Below are 17548 nucleotides of genomic sequence, written 5' to 3' on the forward strand. Positions count from 1 at the left end.
GCTCCTTGCGTAGCGAAGGCGGTGCCAGTGACACCGGATGATTAATTATGAAAAGAAATAAGCCCTGGTGGCTTACATGAGCTCATGACTGTGGTGACAAGCTATGATATGATGACTTGCACGAGACCGTGTGGCAAGGCTTACATTTATGATTTATGCACCTTGAGTGGCTTGGCTCATGCATGGATCCCCTGGACGAGCATTCATGCAGCACGCATGGTCCATCACCCATCCGGTCTTGCGGTGGTGGTGGTGGTGGTGGTGTGGTTGTCTGTTTGGAGCAAGTGGTATCATGGAGAACCGGCCTGTTCGTTTGGCTGTAGCGTGTCGTAAACGATCGTAAATTTTCAGCCGGAACAGTATTTTTTCTCATACAAACCAGCCAGCAGTACTTCTTCACGAACCAGTAACCATACGAACCAGCCAACCGAACAGGCTGTGGAGATGGAGCAACAAGATGGTGCACGTACGCTGCAAGCACCACCTGTGGTCGCCGCGTCGGTGGGGGGTTGAAATGGCAGCAGCGCTCTCATCACAGTCACGGGTCACAGATCACACCACCGGCGTGGCGTGGCGTGGCTCTGGTGCAGCCGCTGTGGCTGTGGGTGGCCAGGCCTACAAGCAGCAAGCAAAAGGCGCGGCGCACTGGTTGGTGCTGAAGAGGCCGGCAACGAGCTCCGGCTCATGGATATGATATGATGGGGGCTCCTCGGAATTGGCCTTTTGGTTTCAATTTTTTTGTTATTCGCTCCTTTTCCTACCCCACTGTATTCCTGCTGCTGCTACCCGATCCATCCCAACGATCCCTGGGGGGTCCCCTTTTTTGTGTTGCATAATAATGAGCGGGAAACCGAGCGGTTTATATAGCTAGAGAAATATCTGCTGGTAGGAGTATGTACGAATCTGTTTGGCTGTTGCTGAATTCGTAGCCAGTAAAGCCCTGCAACGAGGAAAGGGATCATACTCCGTTCCGTTTTGTTTTGATATGAAACACCCAGCCCTCTCTTTCTTTCTTTCTTTCTTTTTTGCCCCAACACCAACAAAGGAGACCGGCGGCAGCAAGTGATGGAGTGCGTGAGGCGTGCACGCGGAGTCGCACCACCGCGTGCGTGACACAACGGCCGCGCCTCCGCCCACCGGACGGACGCAGGGTGCCGGTGGCCGGTGGGCACTCCGATCCGCCGGGGTGAGGGGTGGTTAGCTGGTTGCACGCGCCATTCGCCATGTTGCACGGCTACGGGCCTCACGTCCTTTTTTGTTGCGATCTCATTCATGGCACTGTCATCAAGCGCAGTGGTGGTCAGCGCCCAGCGGCCGGCCGGGATGGATGAATCGATATCAGGACAGGATACAAAGGTGGCCGCGTCAGTTGGCATATCTCGCGCAGGCACAGACAAAGGAAGATGGCACTGGTACCAGCACAGCGATCGCAATGCCAGCCCCATGGCCATGGGTGGGGCCTGACGACGCGGCAGCTGTGCGCGACGGCAACGGTACAGGCGTAGGACGTACTACGACCTCCGAACAGTGCTAGCTTGAAGTATTGATCACTGTAGCTCTCTAGCTAGCGCTACTACTAGCTGCGCTGCCTGGTGCGGAGGCAGGTCAGCTCATCAGATCGGAATACTGCACATCCTCCATCGTCCATCGGTAGGGCAGGCTTTGATGAACACACATTAAGCATTTCGTAGGGGAGGAAGAGGGTCAGGAAGGGGGGCACACGAGGGTCCCAGCGAGGGAGAGGGACCGGAACCGGACGGAGGGAGGAGAGCTAGCATGATTTGATATATATAATATATGGACGGAGGGGTTGATGATATATAAACTACTACTATACTAGAGTTAGAGCTTGCATTGGGGTTTCTCATGGACGGATCGGATCGACTCATGATATACTGATATGGGTATGTACCGGCCATCATTATTCATCTGTGTCAAAGGCCTTTCATTTCATCACTAGCTAGCAGCCTAGCACACAAAGTTGGGTCGGCGTTAGCTTAACCGAGGAGGTCATCCATAGCAGTGTACAACAAGTTGCAGCGCCATGGCAAATATTGCCCATATATTGGTCGGGGAGATAAATAACAATATCACGTGGTTTGGACTTTTCCATGAAATTTAGTTGGTTTATTTTGGTTGGACGACGCTCTAGATTTCATTTGAGGCAGTGGGATCGGACGAACTCTTCTGGAGTAATAATTATATATAAGCCGCTTTCTTGTCGCGTCAGAGATATGATCTTGCAATATATTAGTGCCGTCTGCTTCAATTTTCTCCCAGCATAAAGATGGGGTCGACATGCATGCTTAGTTTGAGTTGATGTGAGCAATAATAGAGGTAGTAGCAGTCATGGAGTTTTCACACACACATAACGACAACAACATATATATATAAAAAAAAGATGAATGAGAATGGTATATCTAGCTATCACATTCACCTGCATTCCCATCTATCCACCTATCAATGAATCTGTCTCCGCGTGCGTGCTTTCCTTCTCGGACGGGCATAATTTTACCCGGCCTCGTTTTATAGGCTTTTTAATTTAAATTTCAACCGCTTTTCCCCTCCTTTCCATTCGCCCTCTCCTTTTCATTATCACAGCCCAATTCAATTCCTTGACGTATGCCAGAGGCTGAAAGCAGAAGCGATTCCTATCCATTGCCACGAGTGGACGCAATATTATCTCATTTGCATCTCTTTCTCGTGTGTGGTCCCACATATACATGGATGCATGTCCATGTTGTCGATCGCCATGGCCCGGCCGCCGGACGGTCGATCGTTGCCTCTGGCTCCTGCCAATGTGAAAGTAGCTAGCTAGCCAGTGCCTTAAAGCACAAGGCTTTAAACTTCTTTTTCTAGGTTACTTCAGAGTCATTGAGCATTTGATAAAGCCATAATATATGCAATATGCATGTGGCTACCTAGTGTGGGCAGCAATGCTGTTCATAGCCACCATGCGTCAAGGTGGATCTATCGATGACTTGGCTGATGGTTTTTTTTACGGCTGATAAGCCGACTGATGTTGTACTATATCATGGCTGATAACCGGGCTGATAAGTTTAAGTGAATAGGGCAGTAGGATAAGTCGTGTGGTGTTCTCCATCATCTTCATCGATCTCACCATAGCCACACTCTCCTTTAATTCATCTGGGAACATTATTGTAAACATAAAATTGTGGAATAATCCGTTGCTTCGTTTTTAGTAGATAGGCCAGACCCCATGCGTGTGCTTGTGGTAGGCTCAAAAGGCTAATAGCACCATATGTACGTAGCAATGTCGACATGGGATCAAATTTGTGCCATCTTTTGTTGGGTGGGTGTTTCGTTTTGCCTTCCAAGGAGGAATAATTAAGTTCCATGTGTAGTGGTGTGTGTATATTATAGACCCTATTTTTGTCTAGACTAAAAGGGTCAAGTGGTAGTGGTATGAGCTCTACTATGTGACAATTTGTAGGTACTATTGGCTACGAACAAAAGATACTTGTTTTCTTCTTCCTTTTGTCGATGGAAATTCCACCCGTCGACCTTTAGTTTTGGTCAAACAATGTTCCATCTCTTTCATTCCCCCCTTATTGAACTCTAGCTGAATAAAATGGTTCCTTCCAAGTCAGTGGCGGAGCCAGGATTTCACAGCTGGGTATTCCACGTACAAAAAAAAAATCGATGCAAATGTGCAATAGTAATAATCAAAGTACAAGATCTGAACATAGTAGCATAGTGCCATTGTCTATAATAATTAAGAAAAATTACAAAACATCAAAAGCTCAAAACTACTAAAATTGAACTCTACGATCCTCTTTTTGGAATTCATTAATGATATCATCATCTTTCACTTGACTGAAGAATTCTCTCTCAATAAATGTGACCAAGCAATTGTTCAAAATATTCATCACCCATTTTATTCATTTGCTTGTTCTTTACATAATTCATGGTGGAAAAACACTCTCCCAACACTAGCAGTGCCTATAGGAAGAATTAGCAACCAACTTAAGAAGCTTGTAGACAACATAATACTGCTCATGTCTTTTTGTGCTAACAAGCATGACTGAAAGCTCGCGTAGGTTCTTCAAATTTTTAAACCTTTCGTCTCTACGCACCTAAGAATGTACACATGAGCTGATATGCAGTTGGGAAACTGGGAGCGGCGGCCAGGAAAACGATGCGACCCTTTTTTTGTTTGGTGGGTTGCTCGCTGCTTTCTGTCTGTTGGGCTCTGGGGCTTTGGTCCAGTCGGCCAGATTTGCAAATGTAGCAAATATACAAGCGTATACATGTATATATATTTGTGTTTGTTTGCAGAATCTTGGGTATTCCATGGTATAAGGGGAATACCCCCGGCGCCGCCCATGTTCCAAGTGCATTAGGTTTCCGATGTGACGCATCATTATTTAAAGAATCACGATTACTGATATTAGGTGATATAGTACTTGTAACTTCAACGACAACGTGTGAGCAAACATTGAATATATAAAAAAAAACAACTTAGAATGCCTTTTTTTTTGCGAAAATCATACCAATAGACTTATAGTTAAAAGTTACTCCCTCACTCTGTTTAGAAAAAAATGCAATTCTAATACGGTAACAAGTCAAAACATCTCAGGTTTGATCAACTTTATGCGAAAAAATATTACCAATACAATCTGTACATTTTTATTACAGTACACATCATGGAAAAACTAATACTTGAAGGTCCTCATTGGATACATGTGTCAATGCCAAAGCACACTATACTAGGGTGCGCTATCGCTACCACTATATAAATAAAATTAAACAGCGGTAAGAATAAACTTTGGTAGCTTTATGTCTGCACTTTGGGGGCTACTGCCCTTTCTGAGGTGAACAGGGCATCAAATATTCTAGATATGGACGAGCCATCGGCAAGCAAAAGTTGCCCGGCCTTAGCTTGCACTGATATGAGAATCTGCAACTTTGCGCGGGCGGGCGGCCACTCTATCATGCATGCGTCATTCATCCATTTCTCTCCCAAACCACACGTGAACCAGCAGTGAAACTTTAATTTGATGAAGGTACAAAGCCTTTAGTTAGGGCGGCATTTCGCTCTTTTTTTGTGTGCCTCTCTCTCTCTCTCCTCTCTCTCTCTCTCCTTTTGTTAGATAAATGGAGGAATCACGCTTTACTCCTTTAGTTGACTGATACCAAGTGAAGAAGGTGACACGGCCGGCGACTGACAGTTAACCATATCTCACTAATCTTTTATGCTTGTGAGATTAGAAAAAAGGTGGGTGAGTTCACAAGAATCCATGCTAAACATGACAAATGTAATTGGAGACAGTACGTCTATATCTCTCCTGTGAAAGCGATTGAGCCTAGAAGAGCCTTAAAAGTAACCAAGAAAAGGACATGATAGACGTTGATGTGGTGTGGCATGTCCATTCTTCTTCGGCCTATTACCTTTTTTTTTTTGAAGGAACAGGAGGGGCAAGGAGCCCCTACGGAAAATATATTAAACGAAAAAAAAAAACCGAATATGGTTCAGCAGGATTACAGCGAGCAGAGAGCAGAGTACAAAGTACATAGCAAAGCAAAAAAAAACACCTAAAAGATTAGGGGACTAAGAAAGGGAAAAAGAAAAGTAGAATGGAGAAAACTATAACCCTCTTCTTTAGTCTAAATGGCTGCCTATTACCTTTTGATTCGTATGCTATACTGTACATTGACTGAAACCTGGTCGGGTAAAATAAACATTTCCATTTCTTCTGATCGAGGAAACTACATATTTAGAACAAAATTCCACACCTATTAATGATGATTAGTAAAAAAATAAACGCCAACCAACATCACACAAAGACGTATTTACCTCTGTTACTTGCTAAATTTAAAGGAAAACTAACATGGAAGGATTTTTAAGTTAATCCAGAATATTTTCTAAGAATCCATTCGAGCTAAACGAGATTGTACGTATTTGTGTGTGTTAATATCCATTACGTGTGATCCGAAGCAATCGTGCCTAAATTAGTACTAGTCGCCAAATCTTTCTCGCCAGCAGGTGTGTGGTGTAATCAGACTTAAACTCAATAGGCAGCTAAACAAAGCTGGCAAATTGGCCATGATATATACACGATCTGTTTCGATCATTTTTCTAATAGTAACTAACTTATGGAGGAAGGTTTATACGGCAAAATCAACTCGTTCTGCTGGCACATATATCAACCGTAATCAACTCGGGATAATATTAGGAAGCTTGTCGAACGATATCCATCACATCATACTATATCAATCTACTGCATTTAATCCACAAAATAGCCGGATAACATTTTATTCTCTTAAATTGAGTGGCTAAAAAAAGTAGTACTACTATATATTTATATAATATAATAATAATAATAAAACAAAAGAGGCATGCAGGCACGTACAACACCTGCGGCCAAAACCTAAAACCCGGGTGCAGGGGTGCTCCACGAATTGGAAAAGCTCAACATCGTTAAACCTTAGAAAAAAATCAGAAATATACAAGTACTCGTATCAAATCAAGAACTTGAAATGGAATGAAACCGAATCCGAAATTAGTTAATTAGAAATTGGCAAGGCAACCGAGTTTTTGTTTTTTTTTTAAAAAAGAGAAGAAGAAGACAGGCGAGGCGCGTACAGGTGCGGCCATGATGGTCACTGTGAGACTAGGATGTTTCACCAATTCACTAGACCGCATCACAGGATCGGAACGCATTGACGACGCACGGTTCCGCGTGTGTCTGGCCGAGTACTGGACAAGCATGCATGTGTACTAGCGTAGCTAGCTCGAAGATTTCACGTTCATATCGCTTCCGATGAACAATAATACGAGTACCACCACTCGGTCATCACGTGCAACTTGTGATACCAACTCCTAGACCCTAGACGGCTACTAGCTAGATCGATCATCGATGGTCGGGGTGTTTGATTCTGTAGTTCTTTTAAAATTTAGGTCACATCGAATACACGCGAGGCCTCCTGCAGCAAGTCTCTGTATCTAGCCTTCCGAATTTCGTTGCGATCCCCTTTTTTTTCCCTCTCTATCTCTCGTCTTGTCTTGTTCGATTCGATGTGTAAATACACCGTATATAACCGCGACAAAAAAAAAGTTAGTTTGCCCTTGTATTGTACTATAGGATCTGCTTCTTTTTTCTTCGTCTATCTATCCAATGGCTACTCCTCATCAAATACAGTACGTTCTCATTTCCCATGTGGTACGTATATCTAGATAGGATTCCGGGTACAACACAGCTAGGACTAGGCGCTTTCGGAGCAGGAAGGAATCGTCATCCTCCAACCTTTTCTCGTTTCCGATGGCCGGAAGATCCACGAGCGGTACGTGACACGACGACAGCAAGCCAAGATGCGCACGGCCGCATGCACGCCCCTTTTTATCTCTCCGCCCGCGAAAAACAGATGAAAAAGAAAACACAAGCTAATCCGGCGGCCCCACCCCACCCCCCTGCTCGCTTGCACGTGGGGCTGCGCGAGCGCCGCGCGACACGTACTCCACACGCCCACACGGCCACGGGACACGGCTCCATCGGCCTGATGGCTGATGTGGGCCGTGGCTGCCCCGCTCTCTTTGCTCCGCTCCGTTCCCGTTTCCCGAAGCAAGCATGGTGGGTTGGCACGACGAATTGGCCGCTAGCTTACTGTGCTCCGTCGAGGGGGACGGTGGCGCGCATCGTCGTCAGCTCCAAATTTCTGGTCGCATGTATACCGTACAAAAATTAATACTGTAGAAAAACGGGAAATAATTATGTCCGCATTATACTCCTATTTTTATTTCCAACAAAGAAGGCAGCAGGGTGGTTTTGCTATTCGTTTCATTCCGAGTTCCAAATTAAACACGGTGAGAGATGCATGGCAGGCCGTCTAATTTGGCGCCGGCTTCTCTCAGGCTACGTCCTGTTGTAAAACATATGGACTCATCCTAGAAGCCAGGGAGAAGAAGAAATGTTAATCCTAGTCAATTTGTATGTGAACTCTTACCAAACTTTTAGATTTTGACAGGACTATATATATGTGGGAGCTCTATATTGTAATCACCAATATTCAGAGAAATAAAGAATAGTTTCCCTATCTCTTGTGACGATGTGTTCTACTTTCATCTACTATGTTTATCTTGAGAGACGGAGATACAAAGGTCTTAACCGCTGGCAACATGTTTTATAATACGTTATCAGCACGACAAGCTCTACGTCGACATCGCCGTTGAAGCCGCCGCTGATCATTGACGCCGACATGTTCCTGGCGCGACTACTTCGACGACGTCGACATCCCCGACGTTGTTAGCGAAACGGATCTGCTACCTCTACATACAATTAATCTGCACTACATCGACTGCACCTTCGCCGTAAAATAGACAGATCTACGATAATGCCAAACGCCCTGCGCGGTATGTATCTACTAACCACTGTCCTATGCGGCACGTGAAATAGATCAACTAGCATCCGATCAAAAGAAGGTATGAGAAAACACGTCTCGCAGACTGTGTGTTTGTCCTGGCCATTGAGCTAGATTTTGTTGGTCTTTTACGTAACATCCGTACATGCAGTATAGACGAGTACATGAGGTACGAACATACATGCATACATGAACAGTACATATGCTCGTACGATGGGTCTAGTAGCTATCACGGTGCCATGCAAATTAGAATTAGAGGCTGATCCAGGAAGATCCAACCTCATCGTCATTAAAGTCGCTTGCAGGAATATTATTTGGACTCCAAGATCCAAAATAACAGCCATGAATTGGTATGGAAGCCATCAAACATATGTCGGTAAGAAGCCGTCAACAATTGTCATTGACGTCCTACTCAAATTCAGATTGCATCCGAGTCACGCGTGGCTTCAAATCCAAACCGTCTTGCTGTACAGCCTACACGTCATTGTGTAAAAAGCAGCCCGCATGCTGCCGCTAACTCACCGGACATCCCGCAGTGGTCCGCACGGCTCATGATCCCCGGCTCGAAGCCATTGGCATTGCTACCACTCCTACTGCACGCGGCCTGCACGCCGCAAGACCGCCGTGACTAACGTCCTGTTCATCCATTGCGGCTTGCACGCCGCTGCTATCTCCTCGAGCAACACGGACTACAAGTCGGCAAGTCGCTAAACAATCTCAGAAAGCATCGCGGCCTGCATGCCGCCTCCGTCGCATGCCACAAGCCCCCAGTCGCGGGCTTGCGATACGAACGATGTTGATGTATTCTCCGCGGGCTGTACGTCGCCGAGTCATCCACGGCTCACATGCCATCAAACAATGCGGCCTGCACGCCATCTACTCATCGTCCACCTACACGTGGCTTGCTAATCCCCTCGCATTGGTCAGCAATAATATGCATAACGAAGCCCTAAAGAGCGTTGCATTACATACGACATGAAGTTGTGTATTAGTACTATCTAGTACAATCATATAGTAGATTGATCCTGTTGATTATACATCTATTAGATAAGCAATTAGTAGATTGATTTAGAAACCCGTAGTTCCTACATGCTAATCTAATATATGATCTTGTTTTTGTCTGGCCTTGAAAATTTTGAACGGCATGATGGATTATTAATTTGATGCTAGCATGCAGCTCATCACCTTGGTTAAGCATGAAGCTTGCAGCTACATGAACCACAAGTTACTTAAATTTCTGGAAGAAATTGTGTGTAGGCTTTGAACAGTAAAATCCTTCTGTTTGTATGCATTTATAATATTTAATTTATGTTTATATATACGTACCATGTGTTTATATTTTATTATGCTCTTTTAAATGCATTTATCTATCACACATTATAAATTATATATCATGTAATTATAAGAATAAAATCTTGAATGATTACACTAGAAACATGGTATAAGGTATATGAACCAGTGTTTTCCTAAACGCTAAACGGTAAACAGTCGGTCACCTACCGTTTAGCTATTATTCGGGCTAAACGGTCCACTAAACGGGGTAAACGGTCAATTAAACGGGGTAAACGGACGATTAAACGGAAACGGACGGAAACGGTGCACCACCGTGTAGCGTGTACACGGCGTGTACACGGGCTACACGACCGTGTAGGCGAACAGTGATATGAACTCTCTATAAATCCTACAGACGTTAGACTTATCACATTTGAGATGCTCAGATTTGTTTTTCCTAGCATAATGAATTTTTGGGATGAATGAATGGTTGATATTAATTCTAAAAATTTGCATATACCATAATCCTGAAAAATGCTAGGATACTTCTAGAAGGATCATTGTGAATCAGGATATATGACTTGCATATGTTGTACTTCTAGAAGGATCATGATTACATATCACAACTATGAAGTAGAGCATGCATGCAACTGCTAAATGTAAGCATAGAAGCTAAGACATGCAAGAATGGATAAGAATTAGAATATTTAAAGGTTCTGTTGAAGAAGAGCTTAGCTATGTGCTTATAGACTTGTATGTCTTTAAACTTACTATCCTGAAGTATTAGTAGTAGTGGTGATGGTGCTTTAAGTTTTAGTTCCCGTTGAATTAAGTGGATTATGTAAACTCATAGAAGAGTTAATGGTTACGTTATTAGCTCAAAGACTAATATGAAGCGTTTATATATTCTTAGTTGTAATTCTTACTTACAGTAACATGTGTCAATCTTGCATGGAATAAATAAGTTTTATATGTTTCACATATAAATTATTATCTATTTTTGCCTATCTAAATAAGTTTGCAATGATTTATCCACAAAGAAGCCTCAATTAACCATGAATGTTGTAGTTCTTTGTGCACTACTACCATGTAGATAGAAGGGAAATTGAATTTCCTAGAAGCATATGAATAATTGTACTATACTGACATATAAACTAATCTTAGAAGGATCTATTTAGCCAAGAAATAGTATAATCCATAAACTAAGTATTTAATACTTCAACCCAGAAACTAGAAGTTTATGTCCTACCCTGAATCTATTGTTGTACACTAAATAGTATACTGGATATGTGAATTTTATGCCAGAACTATTAAATACTAGAAGTATGATTGAATTATATGGAACATTTGAAATGATTATTCATAGATGCATAAAGCTTATTACTATTTGAAGTAATTATGGCATAAAAGGGGAAGGAATTTTGGGTAAAGGCATAAGAAAATATGGGTAATATATATTTAATAGGCATAGCCTTTATAAATCTATCTTCAAGTGCATGTATTAGGACTTAAAGTCCTAGCCACATCCCTTTCAGCTGAGTTAACTTTATCTACATTGCACTAATTGCAAGTAAGCTCGTAGCTTTGCATTTTGTTGTTATCTATTACGTTGGATTGAATATCAACATTCCACATTACACATGAATGTGTATCACTATGTTGTGCTCTCGTGGAGCTTCAACTATCTTCACTCCTGCATGAATATTAGCATAGAACCTACATTCGTAGCTTGTAGCTACTACCTTTTTCCCTCATAATTTTAAATTGGCTAGCAGCACGCTAGTTCTCGTTGAACTAAGAAATATTTTGCTTTCAATGCGTTGCATGCATAAGCAATACATTGGTCTATGGCCAAGTAGCCTAAGATCAAGGGGAGTCGGTTAATCTGAAATTAACTAAATAGAGAAGTGACCCAATTGATGGGATGAATAATTGTGGAATTAAGATGGTGGATAACACACTTAGATGATTTGGGATTTTAGAAGAAAAAGCATTTCGGGAATTATGTATTAATGGCAGTAGAAATTTCTAGAAGAAATTTTATGTGATTTTGAATGTTGCGTATTTTATACATTTGAAGTATATGGTCCATTTTTTATGTATAAGTAATTGGATCGATTTTTTGGCTAAACAATAAAGAAGCTAGACAATGAAATCGTTTTCTAAACCATGATATGTATTTTAGCTCACTGCATTTAGTGAATAATAACCCCTATGTTAAAATATGTGTGTGAATATTTCCCATAAAACTACATCATAGCATACATGAATGGGCCTCCACTTGTTGGAGATACATGAATTTGAATTATTTTAAGCCCATGATAGGGTATATCATTTGAAGTATGCTATTAAAGATCTAATATTGGCATTAGGGGGAGATAAAGCCTTTGTTAAATGCCAAATATTATTTTCATAGAAGGAAAATGGTCTTAAGAGGAAAATATTCCTTGAAGCTTGAAGTAGGAATAGTATCACGCACTAAATCAAACAATAGTTTGACTAATGCTCTTGTGAAGCATGAAGCGGAGCATATGCCAGATATTTTTAAAAATGAGAGGAGTAACTTGAAGTTATAAACCTGAAGTTGTGTTTACTAGTAGTAAACTAAATGTTGTATACTATCAAGCTAAAATCTACGGGGACGCCTATGGATTCTAGTTTAGTGTATACTTGTTGAATAGAAATAAAATAAAAATCCTCCATTCTCATGAAGAGAACACTTCATGAATAAGGTTAAGCACCTCATGAAGAGGATCATCATGAAGATGAAATCCAACACACTAAGCGCGCACATCATAGTGTTAGGTATGCAGAATAATAAATTATTTCTTGTTTGGGAAATGACAAAGATATGGAATAATCTCACATTGTGAGAGTGTTTGGAGAAAATAATAGTTGTCGACAACGCTACCTCTATAGTTGCAAATGTTTCTCTTATGGGAACTCAGATCTGAAAAACAAAGTCTATGGCAAAGTCGCCTGTAGCGATTATATCGGGTCAATGAATAAAGCAATTGAGGTTGAATCTCCTTCTAAGAAGAAATAAATGTTCTTCTGTATCTCTAACAAATGAAATGAATGAATATGAAATATGCAGTTAATAAGTGGATTACGATGATCCATATAGTTCCTGAAGAATATAAATCACAACATATGGAAATTAAATCTCATACCAAGTATTATGAAGTCTAAGGTATAATATATTCCTTAATGAATATTAAAGTCTCAAGAAGAGAATGTCCTAGAAGGAATAGTCATAGAGTGACTTTGTAAGCATAGAAGAGAAATGTTATTCACTAAGAATGAGAACATCTTTGAAGGATTTAATCCATGAAGGATTTACTAGTCAATTCTTGAAAAAAACATTAATCCCTGAAGTGGATGTAGACCCGAGAGAAAGAAAATAAGAAATGGTAAATACCATGAAGGTGTCATACAAACACTCAGAAAGTGTATATTGTAAAGCTAGCAATAAATTATTGATATCCTCTAAAATACCATAGAAGGTATAAGAATAATGGTGACTTTGGCAATTGAATTATCCCCTAAATGCTAAATGCAAGACTGGATTTATTATTTAGTGGTACAATCAAAATCCTGAAGATTTGTAGAAATATAATTGAAAAAAACCACTAAGAAAGAATTATAAGTATTCAAACTCTAGTATAAGTTGGATACACTATCTAGAAGATATTGAATGTAACGTATTTACCCTCATAATCCTCTGAAAGGATTTATTACCCTAAAGGATAAATTTTATTTGTTTTGCACAACTAATAAGTGGTTATCTATGCATGAAGCATATTGCTCTTGTTTACTCATATTATAATTCATTGAAGAATGATAAGCCAACATTTTAAAAGATATAGTATTATGGTACCGCATACCATTATTAAGCACATATTTATGAAAGGTGTGGTCTGTACAACGAAGTTTAAAGGATGACTTTATGAGAGGGAGCAATTTGAGTGAATCTACCTTGATGGTAATTAAAACCACTAGAATTACAAAGATCAAGTAGATCATATTTGCTAAAATATTGAAGTTTATGTATAGATCATGAAGATAAATATCTATTCATGAAGAATAGAATATCCTGAAGAATACACGACAAGAAGGTTAAATGTTGTACTCGTTTTTCCTATGTGAGTTTTTACTTAAAGATTTCTCACACAAGGTTTTTAATAAGACAACATGTGCAATGCAATTAACGAATGATATGTACTCTTTTCTCCAAGAACCGTTTTTTCCACTGGATTTTTGGATAAAGTTTTTAATGAGGCATGAGCATATCGTGGTAATCACCCAAGGGAGAGTGTTGTATAACATATGGACTATATCCTACAAGAAAAGAAGAAGGAGGAATCCTAATCCTAGTCTGTTTGTATGTGGGCTCTTACCAAACTCTTAGGTCTTTGCAGGACTATATATATGTGAGAGTTGTATGTTGTAATCACCAATAATCAGAGAAATAAAGAATAGTCTCCATATCTCTTGTGTCTATGTGTTCTACTTTCATCTACTATATTGATCATGGGAGACGGAGAGGGAAAAGCCTTAACCGCTGACAACATGTTTTATAACACATACCATTTCATTTCATCGTCAGAACAGTATCCACCCACGGTACGTTTCCGCACCCAGGTTGTTTGCACTGTACCAAACACGCGTATACGGAATATATATACACCTTTGGAAAAAAAATAAAGATGACATGGTAAGCCAAGTATATATCATGTATAGCCATGTGACCCTATGAATTCCATATATATGATTAGAGACGTCGAGGAGTAGCTACTACTACACATCTCGACCGTTCATCGGTCAATTTAGCCATGTGCGAAAGAAGTTGAGGTGACGAGTTACCCCTTACACGACGAGTCGTATGGCTCCGTCCTAAAAATTGTGCATATTTGTAGAGTTAGTGATCACTTCGGGATACCGCACTCTCGATTATTAGCAAGTTCTTGACCTATAACCTCTGAGCAGGCTTACGAAGAAAAGACTCGTGGAAGATCGAGTTTCACCATGACACTCTTGTTCATGCTACTGCTTACACACCGTGCTATGACTAGCTTGTAACTTGATAGACGAACATTTTTTACATTACGCACAAATGTTTTGATGCGTGTTGACCTAACTATAGTCTCAAAATTAAATGCATATTGCATATTACTTTGAGTAGCGGATAGCACCGATGCGATTACAGGAACAACAGGATTAGTTGTTTTAAATCGAGTGTGGTCAATAGATGATAGATTGATTTAGTATGATTAATAGGATGATAGATTGATTTAGTATATGATTAATACGAGAGTCCTTGCAATTGTTGTAATGGAGCGATTTCACACACTAATTTGTTGCAGATCCACAAAATTGGCATTCCAAAATAGTCATCGGTTACCTACAAAGTATAAGTTACTTTGGTTTTTCTATGTACGCAATTCTTATTATATACATCTAGATATACTGGATACTATACGCTATGTATAGATACCACTGGATGAGAGGAAAGAGAAGTTCCTGAGATTGTGGCCACTTGAATCGAAGGACGAGCAAGTCACCTATGGTAGTTTCTTGTAGATAGACAACCAAAGCAATGTGACAATCCGAGGAGGATAGCACCTCCCGTACAGTTGATCTCCTAGTTGTCAATCCATCGGAAAGGTGGCCTGAACGCTTTCCTATCTGAACGGCCCCAAGAGATTCGTACGTGACGTGTCCACCACCATCACACCTTACCTGCCTGCCGTAACAAAAGCCGGCTGGCCACACATACGTTACCATATCTCCGCTCTATCACTTCCTGTCGCATGCAACGTATATACAAAATACTCTATCTCTACAACTAAAATATTCATAACTATTCCATTCACAGGTGCAACACCAAAGCCGCTTGCTCCCATGCATCCCCGGGTGCTATCCCGCGGCTTCCTCGCTCCTCCCCTCCCCCACACCCGGCGCGCGCCGTCAATTACGCACCCATGCGATCCTTGTCCATCCTTGCGCGACTCCGTCTCTCCCCCGCACGCGCGACTCCTCTCTTGCGACGTGCGCAAGGATGTGAGGCTGCCAGGACTCCGGAAGCCAGCCATCCGCAGCAGCAGGAGGCGCATCCGGCACCGCAGTCATCCAAGGCCTCGGTCTCTGAGGAGATCGCATCCAGCCGGGCCTCGATCTCGCAGCGGCCGCGTGCACAAGACGATGTCGAGGGCGCGCTGATGCGTGCGCGGGAGGGGAGCCTCCTGGCAGCGGCGGCGCAGCATCACTGATGCCAGAGTAGGTACTAATCGCGAATTTATGCCTCAGATCGGGATTTAGGGTTCCAAATTTGGGAAAAAAAGTTTTGATGAGCAAGTTAGGGTTTCGAGAGTCCTGCTCGCCGCCCCAGCCTAGGCCTTGCGGCGGGGACCCTCGTCAAGTCACGCGGAACCGTGCTCGCTGGCCCGTCCCATGCCGCACATTGGCGCCCTCGCCGGATCTCTGTACTCCTCGTCACCAACTGCAGGTTCTTCCTTCTCCTTTCCCTAAGCCAGTCGATGATAATCTATACCCTGCGACCTTCTGGGAAGTGTTGAATCTTGTATTCCTGCAGGTGCTTAAAGCTATGGTTAAAATGGGCGTCCTTTTTCCTACCGGAGAAGTTTGAAAAGAAGAAGCAGAAACTTGCTGCAATCGGTAATGTTGTGTGACATACCAATTTGAAAAGAAGAAATTCATGGTTTATTCTATCAATTTTATTATGTTGACTCAAATTAAATTTTGCAGGAGAGGATCTTTTGGCAATTGCGGCTGACCAACCATTTGTGGTCAGAGCATTCTCAAGTTTCATTGTCTAATAGTTTACATGTTTATTATAAGGAAATTGTTATTATGCTGTCAGTTTACTCACGCTTTCTCCCTTTTATGCAGTTCGAGATTGTATTGTTCAAGGCCTTGATCCTAGGTTTGAAATTTCTATAGAGATTGCTAAGCCGTGAGTACTTCCTGCATTACGAGCATCTCAATCTCTATAACTAAAACATTCATAACTATTCTGTTCACAGGTACGACACCAAAGCCGCTCGCTCCCATGCATCCCGAGTGCTATCCTACGGCTTCCTCGCTCCTCCCCTCCCCCGCACCCGACACGCTCCATCAATTACGCACCCGTGTGATCCGTGTCCACCCTCACGTGACTTTGTCTCTCCCGTGCACGCGCGATTCCTCTCCCGCGACGTGCGCCGGGATGTGAGGCCGCTAGGGCTCCGGCCGCCGGCCATCCGTAGAAGCAGGAGGCGCATCCGGTGCCGCAGTCGTCCAAGGCCTCGGTCTCCAAGGAGATCGCATCCGGCCAGGCCTCGGTCTCGCAGCGGGCGCGTGCACATGACGATGTCGAGGGCGTGCTGACACGTGCATGGGAGGGGAGCCTCCTAGCAGCGGCGGCGCAACATCATTGATGCAAGAGCAGGTACTAATCATGAATTTATGCCTCAGTTCGGGAATTAGGGTTCCAAATTTGGGGAAAAAAGTTTTGATGAGCAAATTAGGGTTTCGGGAGCCCTGCTCGCCGCCCTGGCCTAGGCCTTGCGGTGGGGACGCTCGTTAGGTCATGCGGAGCCGTGCTCGCTGGCCCATCCCATGCTGCACATTGGCGCCCTCGTCGGATCTCTGTACTCCTCATCGCCACCTGTAGGTTCTTCCTTCTCCTTTCCCTGAGCCAGCCGATGATAATCTGTTCCCTGTGACCTTTTGGGAAGTGTTGAATCTTGTATTCCTGCAGGTGCTTAAAGCTATGGTTAAAATGGGCATCGTTTTTCCTATTAGAGAAGTTTGAAAAGAAGCAGAAACTTGCTGCAATCGGTAATGTTGTGTGACCTACCAATTTGAAAAGAAGTTCATGGTTTATTCTATCAAT

At 42.4% G+C, this 17548-nt stretch overlaps 1 long non-coding RNA gene across 1 annotated transcript; it reads left to right on the forward strand.

Annotated features, from left to right (window-relative positions):
• The first annotated feature begins 15664 nt into the window (after positions 1 to 15664).
• Positions 15665 to 17302, forward strand: LOC136473253 (uncharacterized). The gene is made up of 6 exons (XR_010762551.1): positions 15665 to 16159; positions 16247 to 16329; positions 16420 to 16460; positions 16564 to 16597; positions 16698 to 17101; positions 17181 to 17302. It is a non-coding gene; the product is annotated as an uncharacterized lncRNA (long non-coding RNA).
• The last annotated feature ends 246 nt before the right edge of the window (positions 17303 to 17548 follow it).

This window comes from Miscanthus floridulus, chromosome 1 (assembly GCF_019320115.1).
Source record: "Miscanthus floridulus cultivar M001 chromosome 1, ASM1932011v1, whole genome shotgun sequence".
Classification (NCBI taxonomy): domain Eukaryota; kingdom Viridiplantae; phylum Streptophyta; class Magnoliopsida; order Poales; family Poaceae; genus Miscanthus; species Miscanthus floridulus.